Raw genomic sequence first — 14451 nt, forward strand, 5'->3', positions numbered from 1 at the left:
AAGTCCAGATTTGATTAAGCCATCAGCCTAGTTCCTGTTCAACCTTTTATTACAGTAAAACTACTAAATGAACCAGATCTAAGTGCTAATGGAACCTTTGATCATCAAATGACTGGAAATGACTTGAATATATACTGGAGAGTACATCATAATACCAAATCTACTAATTGAAAGATAAAACAAAGAGAGTCGGGCAAGATTTCACCTTGTCGAGCAAGGGTGAACGCCTTGCAGTTTCTTCTCTTTGTGATTACAGAGGTTTGTGTGTTAAAAGGGATAAGTGGTAAACAAGTTTACATGAGGGAATCGATACTACAACATTTGGAGAAGGTAGCAGAGCTTTTACACCGGACAAAAGATGACTTTCTAAGGGAACTATTGCTAAAAAGGGTTTGGAAGGTACGGATTGGCTTGAGAGTAGAGTTTGTATGCTTGTTTGTTTGATTGGTTGAATGTCCTTGTCTCTGGGCCCTGTCTTCCCTTTTATAGGCATTTCATCTTGGCTGTTGCAAACTTTACCCAAAAGCACTTAGTGAGTCATCATCTTTTTTACATGTTCTACCATTCGGAAAGTGCTTTTGGGTTGATAGTAGGTTGATTTCCATCGGTTGTCACTTCCCTTGTAAGCACTTAGCCTTTGCATTAATGGGGAGTTGACATATTATCTTGAGATGGATGGATGGGCCTGGAACTGGGCCTCAGGTAAGTCTCATTGCTTAAGCTCTTCTGGCATTTCTTTCTTTTAGGTCCAAAGTTTAAATATTAACCCAAACAACAACTTTTCTTGGAGGACAAGTATACAGGGAGAGGATATATATAATTTACCTTTTCTTCAACTTTGGCTTTGTAAATATTTACGTGTTCCTTGGCTGAGCTGGCCATGTTGCTCAACTTCTCCTTTGCATACTGCATTTTTTCCTGAATTTGTCTTACACAGCAGTCAACCAAACTCAAAAGCGACTCTCTAATACGCGGACTAGAATTTGCAGGGAGAAAGAAAATTAAACAAGGGGATCTAACGTGGATATAATTAAGAAGCTAAAACCTCAGCAGTCTCCAATACGGCTGTTGGATTTTATATATATAGACGTTCCAGGGCACAAAGGAAAGGATCGTACCCCTAATCTTCAAAGAACCTGCGAAAGGACGCCACTATAACCAACGCATGGCAACCATGCTGGGCCCCTTACGTTGATACCCTGCTACTGTGACACTTGGGAAGCAACACGTTTGGACGTTATCAACGAATATATTTGATGCGGTAATGTTAGGAATTTGTTGATTAATTATTGAAAATTAAATATTATGAAAGTAGATGATTAGATTATTATTTAAGTGTTGGTTAACGTGCTTATTTCTTATTAGTGACATATCATTTAGTTGACAAATTTAATTTACCTAGCCTTATTCTACTTGATAACAGGGAAAATGTTAAGGATTCCACACATTATACATTTATTAGAATTTTAGTCATGAACTCTCTTGATTTGTTAATCAAACTAATCGATCAATTGAAATTGTTGTTATACAACTGACCAACGTCTGGAATTGAGAATTTTATTATTCTTTTAAACAAATATCGATGCGTTAAACCAATCAATTAAGACAGTCAGATACATCCCTCAAATTGGATAATATTTAGGTACTCACCAGTGCGTGTATTTTATATATTAATTTGTTAGATTTGGCCCTATTATATTTTAACACATGTTTTATTGTTTTACAAAATAGTGCATATGTTATTTAACTTTTCTTAGACTTTTGAAAACAAGAAACACGTGTTATCTTTTGAGTGCGCCAAATCAGAAAGTGAGCGCATATGGTACTCACTAGTGTGTACCTAAGTATTATCTCCTAACTTTGGCTAATCTTGCTTATGCCTAGAAATTTAAGTTTAAGACTTCTAAGAAAAATTAAGTGTTGATGCACGAAATTGGTTGGACTTAAGGTTAACGTAAAGTGCGGTGTATAGATCTTTGTAAGAGTGCTTTGGTCAAAGATGGATAGACGAAGTAGCCTGCAGGGAATAGAGAGTAAGTATCGAGAGGCACCGATGTGGTACCAACCTAAAAGCCTCCAATGCTTAAGTTAGCAAATTATGTTGACGGTGCCACATAGGTGTGTTTAATGGTAATATGATGTTGAATAATAAATGTGATTTTTGAATGGTGTAGAAATTACCCTTTTATAGAGGTGTAGTTGGAGAAGAATTATCGGCTTAGGCCAATTGGGATAGAATACATTGGATGTGGTGTTGCCACTTGTCGTGTTTTGATTAGTCTCTAATTTGGAGGGAATTCTCCTATTAGTTATGGGAATAGCCACATGTTGTCACTACCACGTTTAACATTTAGCACGACGAACAGAAATTGGTCGCGCAAAGCTTAATGGTGTCGCACAAACGTATGCGCGACGAAAACTTCGTCTCGTAGAATCCATCACGTAATGATCGTGAAGAAAGACTTTGAGCCACGAACAAAAGCATTGGTCGCGGAAAATAAGGCGCGACGGTTCGTCATTCGCCGCACCAATTTTTTAGGAACAAATATGTTCGTCGCACAAAATGCCAGGATACAAACCTAGGACGACTAATATTTGTCTCTAAAAACTTTGCGTGATGATTTGTTGCTCTTACACAGCGAAAGTTAGTTATTGCAAAAAGTATGCAGGACGGAACTATTCGTCGCGCAAAAAGAAATTATATTTTTTGTTCTGGGTTTAATGTTGTAATAAAATAATACAATTAATTTGAAATAAAAAAAAATGTAATGAAGAGAAAAATAATTTATTTAAAATAAAAATAAAATGTACGTACAAGGAAAAAATTTAAAAGTATAGGACTAAACAAATAAGAAAAAAGGTTGGAATAATCAATGGGATCATCTTTCGCATGTGGCTGGAAAGATTGGGGCAAGAAAGGCTCGAGGTTGAGGACAAGCTCAAAGGTCGAAGGGGCGGAGTTTTGGACATGCTCGGGTTGGAAGGGCTCGGACGTCGACGGGGGACGAATGCCGAATTGACGAAGGGCCTATACAATCAGTGACATCTGACTCTTATTCGAGGCAACCTCAATCCTAAGGTCAGCCACCTCTATTGTCAAAGCTGTCACCTCTCCCTTCGACTGCAAGGATGAAAAGGCTCTAGGTTCCCGCAGCTGGGCGTTCCCCAACCCCTGCAATACGTCCCTGGCCTCTGCCTGAGAGTCTAATCCAAGGTGCCTGTAAGGATCTGAAACCTCGCATCCTCGAGGGGATCCACAGACTCAGCGAAGTCTCGGGAGGAAGCTGGGAGGCGAACTCTTGAATAACCAACTGCCTCTTCTCCATCATCGTCGCTTGTGTAATATAACATGAAATATTAATAATAACATTCAAATAATAACCATGATAATAGAATGCGTAAGATAGTAATTACAATTGAAGAATACTTACATGATGGGACTCGGCCAACTCATCCCCAGGTCGAACATAACGTCTCCAAAGACATCGATCTCCGAGAATTTTGAACCCCCTTGAATAGAACAAGATAAAAAAAATGTTAGTATAAAAAAAATTAATATTACTAACATATTAAAAATTAAACATGAAAAGCTTTATTATTACCTGTCGCCGCACCTCCATCCTATATGAGAAGGGCCTCGAACTCGAATGGTGGAGAAGAGTCTTCTTCTCCCGATTGATCATGTTGGCTATCGCCTTCTTCTGTTATACAAACAATATACGTATTAGTTATAATTTAAATGAAACATGAAAAAATCAATAAACATTGGCAAGAAATGTATAATACCTTTAGACTTAATATAAAAAAACGAACCACATAGCCAGGCTCCTGAAAACGACTACAGAGCCACACCCAATTATCTTCCAGGTCCTCAAACTCCTTCGGGCAACCCTCCTCAAGAGCAACCTGCGGATCATCAAATGGCTAAAAATAGTGGTGCAGGTCGCTCTTCCACTACTTGTATCATTCAGCGAAGAGCTTGTTGATACACGCCAACATATTGTCATTGATGTTGTCGAAATTGTAGTTCGTCTGCAATGTAACAAATTAATTACATACATTAAGTAATATAAATATATAAAATTTAAAGGAAAAACAATAAAAGGGCAAAATACTTACCGTCAAATAAGCACTCACCTTCGTCTTCACCTCGTCTGGCATCATCTTCCGAGACTTCCATTGCATAGGGCAATAGGTCCAAACGACGTGACTAATGTCATGGGCCAATGCGCTATGCTGCTCTAGTGTTGGTGCAGCCCGATGCTAGTCGTCGTATCTGATCGTGATATGTCCATTGGTCACCCGAGTGGCTTGTGCCGTCTTCAACTGGCGATAAGGTCCCCGAGTATTTTTCTTTGCTAAAAAATTGTCAAACAAACACTACAAATTATACCGAAATTTCGGTAAAACCTCCCCTAAAGTTATAACAATTCCCAAACCTTGGACATTGTAATGAATAATATGATATCTAATAATAATCACAACAGCTGAATAAGCCAAATTTGGACCTAACGCACAGCTGTAGTATGTAAAAATTTTGATTGCACTTACTTTATGAATAACTAAATTCACAAGGAAATAAAGGGAGTTATTTAACTTTACCTTGTTGCCAAGGCATAAGTAATGGATGTCGATGTCGTGTCGGGTGTGCAGGGGCGACAGTGACCACGCCTGGTGCTAACAGGTAGCACCACTGAAGAGGCTAATGACCCCGGCACCTGGGAGACCCAGGGACCAACCAAAATAACCGACTTGGGGTTCATTTCTGCTGGAGCAGTGGTGGCTAAAGTAGGGGGTGGGGGAATCAAATAGGGTGCAGTCATCACTGTCTTACGACTTCTAATAAGCTGCGACATCTGCACAATTAGAAAATAATAAATTGCTCTCTGGATTGGTGGTTGTACAAGTAGCCAGTCATAATCCTTCTAAAACTTCTATTGTATTTATCAGATTAATCATATAAGCTTCTCCCATTTATATTAGAAACTTTAAAAAATAATAAATAAAAAGAATAACATTGAATCAAGGACATAAGAAAAATTCTATTTCTAATGGAAATTTGTGCAATAAAGTTTTGTGTTAAAGAAGAAAAACAGTGTATCGATTAGGAAAGAAAGCAGGAACATAGAATTTAAGCCACAAAAACCTACTTACTAAATGCATCCAAGTAAATCAACTATTTGTTACCTTAAGGAGGTTTTCAGGGGAAATGCTTTCACATGACTTTGAAACCTAGCATCATAGTAGTTTGAATTAAAATCAAGCAATTACAACAATAAAAACAAGCAGACTAAACCATTAACTCATTAAATTAAAATCAGCGTAGTAGTTTGAATCTTAGCATAAGAAAGATGGAATGTCAGATCGCCAACTAAAAGGACCATATTAACTGGAAAATCGCTAACAAAAAGTAGCAAGGACTTCCCTTTATTCTCAATGTAGAGAAGTATGCTTCATGTATGACAATAAGTTGGATAAAGTTGATATAAGTATTGATGCTCTGATTACAATTCTAGTTCTGAAGCCTCAAGATGAAATTTGTATATAATTAGGAGAGTTCTACTTAACTAGACATACCTAATAAACACAAGTGAGAAAGAAGAAAGCTCACTTTATACTTTTCATCTTTTTTTGTTAGGGGAAAATGTGCCTGACACCGTTGGGTGTGACCATATGAGTAGTATTTTTTGCCCAAGTGTTCAATCAATTAAACTGAAAATATAACAATGCACATATATGTCAACCTGCAAAACATGTATTTCATCCTTCTTGATAGGATAGCAAACCTTATTAAAGAAAGGAACACAAAGACAAAGAATCATATCTTAAACCATAGGGTTGCAAAGTGATACCATAAGAGGTCAACTACCACTGCCACTTCCTCTTATTTTACTTTTCTAGTAATAAAAGCCAGACACAAAAGAAGTTTTTATCCCACCAATCTATTTCCCCCTGATAGGAGCATATTTATGCGCCTTAGTTAGTTAGTTCTTATGCATTTATGTTGTGTTTTCTTAGTTAAGTTAGTCTTTTAAGCTATTTTCATGTGTTTTCAGGTTTTAAGGACAAAGTAAGCAAAAGGATGCAATTTGGAGCATTTTGGAGCAAAATTGAGCTAGAACGGAGCTCATGCATGTGGAGCACAAAGAATGGACGAATTTGAAGGATTGAAGAGCTAGGAATGTGTTTCAAAGTTGAAGACTTGAAGATGCAAAGTTTCCTAATTGAAGTGGGAAAGTGCTTAATTGAAGATGAAATCCTAGTCAAACATGGATTCCTAGTTGAACATGGATTCCTAGTTCAAGATGGATTCCTAGAAGATTGAAGTTTCCTACTCAAACAAGGTTTCCTACTTGAAGAAGGGAAGTTAAAGCCAAAGAATCAGCTCAAGTGAAGACACCTTATCCAAAACATTATCCAAACCCTATCCTATCCGAACCTATCTTATCTTATCCTAATCCTAATCCACCTACATTTCAGCTACTTGGGAGGATTCCTAGCTAGATTAGGATGCTTAAAATCAGATTTCTAGAAAACCTAATCCTTTCCTACAAAGATGGCGCCTAGAACCTTTCTAGAAGCCTAAAAATCTGCCTTGTATTTCTTTCTAGAAACAACCCTTTATGCCGCACCCTATGTCCTATTTCCCTTGGGAAATCAGATTTCTAGAAGCCTTATCATCTGCTAGTTTTGTGCCGCACCTTATCTCCCATTCCATTTGGATTTCTGACTTGTTTTCCTTATAGGATTGTATGTTATTGTCCTATGAAGATTAGACCTTTAAAACCTTGTCCTTTGCTACCTAGGAGTTGGGATTTTCAGCCTATAAATACAACCTTATGCTGCACCATTCATTCACCACCCTCTACCAGATTTTCACTACATCATTCACCCAATCATCCCTTGTGTGCCGTGAGTTTGCAAAGGAGGAAGAAGGAGACTCTTGGAGCCGTGCATGCCATTCAAGGAGCTTGGATTGTTGGAGCGTTTCTAGGTGTTTTCTATCTTTATGTCAATGTTTAGATTTATTTATCTTTGTTTATTTACGAACATGAGGAACTAATTTCTTTATAGTTAGAGGGGAATTCAAAGCCATGATCATATGTTTTATATGACTTGATTTCCTCCAGTTATGATTTCATGAATCGTGAATGTGGTTTACTTATCTATTTGATTGATAACATGTTTATGTATGTTAATTAAGGATGCATACTTAGTTCGCATGCATGAATTTGATGCTAGAGTATAAGGGAATTTCACCTAATCGTTATTAACTTATATTCATAAGTAGTAAAAGTCGCTAGTCACGATTGTGTTAAGTAAATCCTTGGCAAGAGTAACATGCGTATTCCATAGTTATGAATGCCTCGTCAATGTTTATGATTTCCATTGAACTTAATGATCTTTGATATGTGTCTCTATCATGCGTATTCCATAGTTACGGTCCTTGATAAGAATAATTTGGTTGTAATGCGTATTCCATTCAATTCAATGAATTTAGAGAAATCTGAGAATTAATTGGTGCAATCTAGTTAATTTGGGGCATTGTCATTCATGGTTTGTTAAAAGAGTAACTGGAAATCGAGTCGTATGTATATGTTTCATGTGTGGAGAAGGAACCCTCTAACTAGCCTTTCACCATTCTTTTTCATCCAAAATCGTTTTCGTTAAGTTTGTTTTTAAAGTTTATGTTTTAAAGTCCAATTTCGTCAAAACCAACCCCCTTACTTTTAAGTCTTATTTTTAGAGTCAAAACTTGTTTCTTTTAAGTCTTTTGAGTCTTTGAAGTTCTATTTTCGTCCAAATCACTTGTTAGGTCTAGAATTGAGTGTTTTTGGTTGTTATTTGTTGTTTTGAGTGTTTTGAGTTAGTTTTGAGTCTATAAAGTCTAGTTTAGTGTTTTTGAGTCTTATTTGTGTTGATTAGCATCCCTAGTTAATCCCCGATCTAGAACGATCCCTACTTGCATCATTACTACAATTGTCATCAATAGGGTTTAATTTGTGTGTCAACTTAATTTTCACACCAAATTTTGGCGCCGTTGCCGGGGATTGGCAAAGTTGCTAATCCCTTGGATTGTTTTATTTTAGTTTGTTTAATTCCAGATTCTGACTTTGTTTTTGTTTCTTGTTTTAGGTACTAGTTTATGACTCGGAGTACTCATCCGATTCGTGAACACATCTTGGACTTCGACGACGATTTTGAGCGAGAGTTGAGAAGAAAAAGGAAGAATCCAGAACCTAGTGAATCAAGTTCAAACTCAGAAGCTGAAGTTGAGTTTGAGGAAGAGGAACCCACGGCTAGAGTGGGTGAAGTGGAGGAAGCCATGGCACAAGACAATCGTACAATCAAGGAGCTGTCGGCTTCGGGATTGAACAATGCCGCACCTCTATGTATTCAATATCCTGCAGCTGCCCAAGGAAAGACCGAGGAATTCGAGTTAAAGTCAAGTTTGCTACACCACATTCCGAAGTACCATGGGTTGTCCATGGAGGATCCTAACAAGCACTTGAAAGAGTTCGAAGTGGTTTGTTCAAGCATGACTCCAATCAACGTCGATGGGAGCATATTAAAGATGAAGGCCTTTCCCTTTTCTCTCTTGGAAAAGGCAAAAGATTGGTTATATGAATTGGCCCCCGGAACAGTCACATCTTGGGAGAGCATGAAACGGGCCTTCTTGGAGAAGTTTTTCCCAACTTCTCGAGTCATCCTCCTACGAAAAAGGATAAGTGGAATTCAACAAGAGGAAGGTGAATCTTTTCCTACTTATTATGAACGTTTTAAATCTCTTGTTGCTTCTTGTCCACAACATCAAATGAAGGAGGAGCTTCTTCTACAATACTTCTACGAGGGGCTTCTACCAATCGAACGTCAAATGTTAGATGCCTCGGCGGGAGGAGTCTTGGTGGACAAGACCCCCACGGCAGCAAAGACATTGATTGCCAATCGAGCATTAAACGCTCAACAATACGAAGGTGTTGGACAAAGGAGCAACCCACGGCAACACCAAGTGAATGAGGTAAGTGCCATAACCGAACTTCAAAATCAAATGGCTAACCTTACTACTTTGCTTTCTCAGGTGGTGGAAGGTCCAAAAGTGCAAACAGTGGCAGCTTGTGGCGTATGCTCCATGCAAGGCCACCCTACGGACAAGTGCCCACAATTGATAGAGAATGGAGGGTGGAAGACCCTCAATGCCGTGGGATTTGGCAACCAATACCAACAAAGGAATGACCCTTTTTCCGATACCTACAATCCCGGTTGGCGTGATCACCCAAATTTCAAATGGCGAGAACCCCAACAAGGCCAACAACAAAGCACGTTTAGGCAACAACCCCCGGGTTTCTATCAAAAGCCATTTGCACCAAATCAACCCCAAGCACAACCCGCCCAAAAATCAGGTTCTTCTATTGATAATGATCAGATTTTTAATTTACTAACTTCTATGGCGCAGGGCATGCAAACTAGGGACAAGAAGGTGGACGAGTTGGAGAAGCAAGTGGGGCAAATTGCCGAGTTTATGGGACAGTTTCTAGACCAAGGAAGACTCCCTAGTTCAACTGTTGCAAATCCAAAGGGGGGATTCGAAACCGCCAAAGCAATAACATTGAGGAGTGGTAAACAAGTTGGAAGTGAACCCCAAGCATCCAAATCAAGTCATGAAGAGGATGAAAAGTTGCAGTTTGAGGAGGACACATAAGCAACACCCACGGCAAGGATGGAACAACCTTTACTGTAGCCATCTTGCCCTTCCAATCCATCTAATTCCACTAAACGTGCCTTTTCCTAGCAGGTTGAGGCAATCTAAGAAGGAGGAGAACGAGAAAGACATTTTGGAGACGTTTCGGAAAGTGCAAGTCAATATACCTCTTCTTGACGCAATTAAGAAAGTACCTAGGTACGCCAAGTTTTTGAAGGAACTATGTACAACAAGAAGGAGAATTTCAAACAAAGAGGTTGTCCAGGTAAGTGAGAATGTTTCCGCTGTTTTACAAAGAAAATTACCCCTTAAATGCAAAGATCCGGGGAGTTTTACAATTCCATGTGTTATAGGCAATACTAAGTTTGAACATGCCATGTTAGATCTAGGAGCTTCAATTAATGTCATGCCATACTCAATATATGCATCTATGAACTTAGGAGAGCTTAAAAACGATGGTGTTATAATTCAATTAGCCGATCGTTCTAATGCATATCCGAAAGGAGTTTTGGAAGATGTGTTGGTGCAGGTGGATAACTTGATATTCCTAGCGGATTTCTACATTTTAAAGATGGAGGACTCACCAAATGTCACCCTATTGCTGATTTTACTTGGGAGGCCCTTCATGAAAACAGCACGCACCAAGATCGATGTGTTCAAGGGGACGTTAACAATGGAATTTGATGGGGAGATTATTAATTTTAACATTTCTGAAGCTATGAAATTTCCTAAAGATGATCATTCTTGCTTTTCTATTGATATATTGGATGAATTGGCGCAGGATTATCTTGATATGTTGGAAGACGATCCCCTTGAAACAACAATTGCACAAGGAATTGGAATGCCACCCAATCTGGCCGTACCTAAGGAAGAACATGCCGAGCTTGTGGCCGCCTTTGAATCATTGCCACAACATCGTGGTAAGCCTTCTAACCCAATTCCAATTCCCGTTTCCACTAATACGTTGTTACCTTCTGTGATTCAGGCCCCCGTTCTTGAGCTTAAACCATTGCCGGATCATTTAAAGTATGTATTTTTGGGAGATGAAGAGACGTTGCCCGTCATTGTCTCCTCATCACTCATAGCATTAGAAGAGGAAAAGTTGATTCGGGTGTTGAAAGAGCACAAAACAGCCATTGGATGGACATTGGCCGATATTAAGGGGATTAGCCCTACAACATGCATGCATCGCATATTTCTAGAGGAGGGGGCTAAACCAACTCGAGAGGCTCAACGCCGACTCAACCCTTCGATGATGGAAGTTGTGAAAAAGGAGATTATAAAGCTTCTCGATTGTGGAGTGATTTATCCAATTTCGGATAGCCGTTGGGTCTCACCGGTTCAAGTTGTCCCAAAGAAGTCCGGAGTCACTGTGGTGAAGAATGCCGAGGATGAGCTTGTGCCAACCCGTATTCAAACAGGTTGGAGAGTGTGCATTGACTATAGGAAGCTCAACAACACCACAAGGAAGGACCACTTTCCACTACCATTCATCGATCAAATGCTAGAAAGGTTAGCCGGTCATTCTTTTTATTGTTTTCTTGACGGTTATTCGGGATACCATCAAATTGTCATAGCTCCGGAAAACCAAGAAAAGACCACCTTCACGTGCCCATTTGGTACTTTTGCTTGCCGCCGCATGCCATTCGGTTTATGCAATGCACCGGCCACGTTCCAAAGATGCATGGTAAGTATCTTTTCAGATTTTATTGAGAAGATTATTGAGGTATTCATGGATGATTTTAGTGTCTTTGGTGATTCGTTTGATGGTTGCTTGGAAAATCTCACATTAATCTTAAAAGGATGCGTGGAAACGAACCTTGTTTTAAATTGGGAAAAGTGTCACTTTATGGTAAAACAAGGCATCGTTTTAGGGCATATCGTTTCTGAAAGGGGAATTGAGGTTGATAAATCGAAAATAGATCTTGTACGCTACTTACCCTCTCCAACTTCGGTTAGAGAGGTTCGTTCTTTTAATGGCCATGCAGGATTTTATAGGAGATTCATCAAGGATTTCTCGAAGATTTCCACACCCCTATGCCGACTTCTCCAAAAGGATGTGTCCTTCGAATTCAACGAGGAGTGTGAAAAGGCGTTCAAACACCTCAAGGAGATGCTAACTTCGGCCCTCATCATTCGGCCGCCAGATTGGAGCATTCCCTTCGAGCTTATGTGCGATGCGTCCGATTATGCTCTAGGCGCTGTTTTGGGACAAAGGAAGGACAAACAGCCACACATCATATATTATGCCTCTCAGACCTTGAACAACGCTCAATTGAATTATTCCACGACGGAAAAAGAACTTCTTGCTGTTGTTTTTGCTTTAGATAAGTTTCGTTCTTATTTACTTGGTACTAAAGTAATAATTTACACTAATCATGCAGCGTTGAAGTACTTGCTCACGAAGAAGGAGGCGAAACCAAGGCTTATTCGATGGATGCTTCTTCTCCAAGAGTTCGATATCGAAATCCGAGACAAGAAAGGAAGTGAGAACGTGGTGGCTGATCACTTGAGCCGTTTGGTGAATGAAGAAGATGTCGTGCCTATCCCAGAGACATTCCCGGATGAGCAATTGATGTCCATTGAGGTTAGTGTGCCATGGTATGCAGATTTAGTTAATTATTTGGCGTCTAAAGTCATTCCAAGTGAGTTAAATAAAAACCAACGTGATAAACTCAAATATGATGCACGAAATTATATGTGGGATGATCCTTATTTATGGAAATATTGCTCTGATCAAATCATTCGTAGGTGTGTGCATGATTCTGAAATTCAGTCTATTCTAAACTTTTGTCACACTTATGCATGTGGAGGTCACTTTGGCACTCAAAGGACTGCACGTAAAGTACTTGAATGTGGTTTTTATTGGCCTACTATCTTTAAAGACGCTAGAACATTTTGCATAGCATGTGATCGTTGTCAACGAACTGGAAATATAGGATCAAAAGACCAAATGCCGCAAAGCCCCATTTTTAATGTTGAAATTTTTTATGTTTGGGGCACTGATTTCATGAGTCCTTTTCCTTCATCTCATGGTTTTGTTTATATTCTACTTGCGGTTGATTACGTTTCGAAATGGGTGGAAGCAAGAGCCACCCGTGTTAATGATTCTAAAGTGGTTGCAGATTTTGTTAAGACTAACATTTTTGCAAGGTTTGGAATGCCGCGGATACTTATAAGTGATGGGGGCTCCCATGTCTACAATCGAACAATTGAGGCACTACTCAAGAAATATAATGTCACGCATAAGGAGGCAACACCTTATCATCCTCTAACAAGTGGGCAAGCAGAGGTTTCAATAATTGCACAACATCGTGGTAAGCCTTCTAAACAAGTGGGCAAGCAGAGAAACAATAATTGCACAAGGAATTGGAATGCCACCCAATCTGGCCGTACCTAAGGAAGAACATGCCGAGCTTGTGGCTGCCTTTGAATCATTGCCACAACATCGTGGTAAGCTTTCTAACCCAATTCCAATTCCCGTTTCCACTAATACGTTGTTACCTTCTGTGATTCAGGCCCCCGTTCTTGAGCTTAAACCATTGCCGGATCATTTAAAGTATGTATTTTTGGAAGATGAAAAGACGTTGCACGTAATTGTCTCCTCATCACTCACGGCATTAGAGGAGGAAAAGTTGATTCGGGTGTTAAAAGAGCACAAAACAGCCATTGGATGGACATTGGCCGATATTAAGGGGATTAGCCCTACAACATGCATGCATCGCATATTTCTAGAGGAGGGGGCTAAACCAACTCGAAAGGCTCAACGCTGACTCAACCCTCCGATGATGGAAGTTGTGAAAAAGGAGATTATAAAGCTTCTCGATTGTGGAGTGATTTATCCAATTTCGGATAGCCGTTGGGTCTCACTGGTTCAAGTTGTCCCAAAGAAGTCCGGAGTTACTGTGGTGAAGAATGCCGAGGATGAGCTTGTGCCAACCCGTATTCAAACAGGGTGGAGAGTGTGCATTGACTATAGGAAGCTCAACAACACCACAAGGAATGACCACTTTCCACTACCATTCATCGATCAAATGCTAGAAAGGTTAGCCGGTCATTCTTTTTATTGTTTTCTTGACGGTTATTCGGGATACAATCAAATTGTCATAGCTCCGGACGACCAAGAAAAGACCACCTTCACGTGCCCATTTGGTACTTTTGCTTACCGGCGCATGCCATTCGGGTTATGCAATGCACCGGCCACGTTCCAAAGATGCATGGTAAGTATCTTTTCATATTTTATTGAGAAAATTATTGAGGTATTCATGGATGATTTTAGTGTCTTTGGCGATTCGTTTGATGGTTGCTTGGAAAATCTCACATTAATCTTAAAACGATGCGTGGAAACGAACCTTGTTTTAAATTGGGAAAAGTGTCACTTTATGGTAAAACAAGGCATCGTTTTAGGGCATATCGTTTCTGAAAGGGGAATTGAGGTTGATAAATCGAAAATAGATCTTGTACGCTACTTACCCTCTCCAACTTCGGTTAGAGAGGTTCGTTCTTTTCTGGGCCATGCAGGATTTTATAGGCGATTCATCAAGGATTTTTCAAAGATTTCCACACCCCTATGCCGACTTCTCCAAAAGGATGTGTCCTTCGAATTCAACGAGGAGTGTGAAAAGGCGTTCAAACACCTCAAGGAGATGCTAACTTCGGCCCCCATCATTCGGCCACCAGATTGGAGCATTCCCTTCGAGCTTATGTGCGATGTGTCCGATTATGCTCTAGGCGCTGTTTTGGGACAAAGG

Source organism: Malus sylvestris, chromosome 16 (genome assembly GCF_916048215.2).
Source record: "Malus sylvestris chromosome 16, drMalSylv7.2, whole genome shotgun sequence".
NCBI lineage: Eukaryota > Viridiplantae > Streptophyta > Magnoliopsida > Rosales > Rosaceae > Malus > Malus sylvestris.